General features: G+C 38.2%; 1 pseudogene; it reads right to left on the minus strand.

Moving 5' to 3' along the window:
* Positions 1–1708: 1708 nt before the first annotated feature.
* LOC101844938 lies at positions 1709–2958 on the minus strand (annotated as a pseudogene).
* Positions 2959–3331: the final 373 nt, after the last annotated feature.

Genomic DNA, 3331 nt, shown 5'->3' on the forward strand with positions numbered 1-3331 from the left:
CAAAGGTCTTAGCCATCTGAGAAATGCAGTTAAAATTTTGGGGCTGAAGTGAAATGACAGGTTCTGAATGGCAAAAGGGAATGAAAGAGTTTAAATATAGAACTTGAAGCCACAACCCAACCCCTAGACATCAACGTTTATGCCTTAGTTTCCTTCACATTGCTGAGTCAAAATAATTGACAAACCAGCTTAAAGAAAACAATTGTGGGATTTTTTTTGTTTTTTCATTATCGTCATTATTATTAATCATTATTTTGCTAATGGTGAAAGGGGATGGAGTTCATCATCATGGCACAGAATGCCTGGTGGCAGGAGAATGAGGTACCTGGTCACATGGTGTCCTGTCAAGGAGAGGCTGAGAGATGAATGCTAGCACTTAGCTTGCTTTCTCTTTTTTTCTTCTTATTCAGGCAGGAACCACAGCCCAAGGAATCATGTCGTCCCATTCAGTATAAACCTACCTACATGGACTCTGGATCTTTTCTTCTCAGCTGCACCTTTCTGGAAATGCCCTCACAGCCGCAAACAGGGTGTGTTAGTATGTGCTTCCTAAACTAGCTAAACTCACAATGAGGATTAACCATCACACTATAAAATAAGTTTAACAGTAATTTCACCCCTTCCTATAGCTTGCATGCATCTTTTTCTAAAGCAGATAATTATGTAGTTTCTCAGTCCTTGGTGGGGTTTCTTTTTCTTCATCTAAGACTGAGTTAGAATCAAAATTGGCTTAGAACATTTCTACTTTTAAAATAAATTTTAAATGTATACCCATATTTTTGAATGGTAAAAGTGTGTGTGTATGCATGTTTTTGTATATGCATGCCTGTGTGTGTGTGTGGTGTGTGTTTTAGCACCCAATGGAGTTGACTCAATGGTTAAGAGCTCATACTATACCTATGAAACAAAGTAGAATATGTCTATAGTAAAACATGGAATCCATAAATATTCAACTTCTGAATTTTATAATTCAGTTACTATTTCAAGTATGGTTTCAGTAGACTTTAATTATAGGCAATTTTAAATACCAATATTTTAAAATTTTTGTTGAAATTTACTTATGTATGTACAAGTATGGACAATGTGTACCATGTCATGTCTCTGCAGGGTCAGAGGAAACATTACAGAACTGATTCTCTCTTTCCAATGTATGGGTTACAGGGATTGATCTAAATCAGTTCATCAAGCTGGGTAGTAAGAACCTGTATCCACTGACTAATCTTGCCAGACACATTCAAATATTATAAATCATCTGTACTCAATTTATTAAGATTACTACTGATGATCTTATTATCTCTCTCTCAGTGTGTGTGTGTGTGTGTGCGTGTGTGTGTTTGTGAAGCTTCAGAAAACTTGAAAGATTTCCATTATCAGAAAAGATCTGATGCTAAAACAAAGTTGCCAAATTTTCATAATTACTTTTTCAGGTATACAAAGGCAGTTTTGCTTCACTAGTTTTGATAACTATGAATAAATGTTTCTACTGTGGCAAAGAAAATAAAGTAAATTTTCATGACTGGGGAATGGATTTCTGAAGTCATGTCCCATGGTGTCAGGACTTCTGGATGAAAAAGAAAGAAAACAATCTGGAGTTTGAAATCAAATTATTTTCGAAGTCCTTTGTAGAAACAAATCAGACTAAAGACAAATCTTAAAGGTTGGGGCAAGTATGTAAAAAGCAGAAGGAAAGAAAAGGACAGAGAATTACTCATTGCTCCTTCTCAGATTTCTCTTCAGCCTCCCTCACAGAAAGGGCTTCCAGCTTCTGAGCCACCTTTTCGGCATTGTCAGTATTGCCTGCTCCTTTATTTTCTATCTCATCAATCTCACGCCTGAATTCTTCAAACTTTGTTTTTGCTTTTGTGGTGTCTCAGAGTGGGAAGCAGAGGGCAAGTGGGTCAGACTTTGGATACTCATTAGCAAATCAGGCATGTGTATTCCAGACCCAGACATGGTCGCTGTCAGCAGTCAACTTCAGCTCCTTCATCGGAGTGATACAGGGATTGGCATTTACCTTCAGGGTCTTGGCCCTCCTCTTGAGAAGATGTATGATCCCTTTCTCCTTAAGCTTCAGAAACTTTAGATCTCCAGTGCCTTGTTCCTTCTATTATAGCGGGTTATTCTCTGAAGCAAATCAGAATAATTTTGCTGCATCTTTTAAGTTTCCTTTCAGCTTCCTCCAGTGTTTTAATTTCTTTCTTGGGAACAGAAACTATTGGTTCAACCGAGGTTCATGGTTGAACTAATCTGCTTTCTCTGTGGAGGTATAGTCATCACGACAGTTCTTGGCCTTGGCGGGGTTGTGTAGTAACAGGGATTTGACTGGCTCAGACAAAGTTGGATTGGACCATGATACCTCTACCAGAAAGGGAAAAAGTGTTCAAACACATAAATTTATGGGAAAATATCTAAAATTCAAATCACAGTAACTATGCAGGAAAGGCTAGTAAAGACTGGAAGACAGTAAATGAAGAAGGAAAATTTCCATCTTCACTCCCATCCTTGATTAGCCAGTCACTTTTCTTGCAATCAAAATCACATGAGAGCTGCAAAAAATTAGTTAATGTGATGTGCATTTGGTTTTCTCCTTGCAGTTCAAACATTGCATCAGTCCATGCTTATAGCATTCTGAAAATCAAATACAACAGAAGACACAAAAAGTGTGAACCAACCACTGCAGGTACGTGAGGTGGTCACACCCCTTGGATGTATAAAGAAGATTTACTTAAGACATTTTTAGAATCTAAGTTATAAACATCAGGTGACTTATATTCAGCAAATTTCATTATCTTACAGTTCTGCAATGAGTATGGAAGGTACAGAGAGGGCATGCACTTTCTGAGACCTAGGAAGATCTTTCCTTGGCTCCTCCTGACTTTGGGTCTTTGCCGTTATTCGTTGGCAGTCATCAGCTTGTAGCTGCATTACTTCAATTTGTTCTCTGTTGTCATATGGCATTTGCACCGTTTACTCTGTTTTCATGTAGCTAGTTGCTCATCCCTTAGGGATGCCAGGGATATATTATATCATATGTTTCTCTTACCTTAACTATACCACCAAAGATTTCATTAAAGCTACTCTCACAAGAACCAGCAATTAATAGTTACCTGTTGCTGGACCGGCTTTGATTTACAACACTCCTCACTGTATAAGTATATGGTTTTAGACAATGCAGGTTCATTAACTATGCCTTGTCTCAGCTTCAAAGCAATGAGAAGGAAAAGAGATGGAGAGCTTGAGAACAAAGGCTGTTGGCAGTGCCCACCCTCCAGAGGATAGGTCAAGTTGACCCAGGATCTTACACAGAGAAACTCATATTGAAAAGGGGATG

This window comes from Mesocricetus auratus, unplaced genomic scaffold (assembly GCF_017639785.1).
Source record: "Mesocricetus auratus isolate SY011 unplaced genomic scaffold, BCM_Maur_2.0 Super-Scaffold_100714, whole genome shotgun sequence".
In the NCBI taxonomy this organism is placed as follows: Eukaryota; Metazoa; Chordata; class Mammalia; order Rodentia; family Cricetidae; genus Mesocricetus; species Mesocricetus auratus.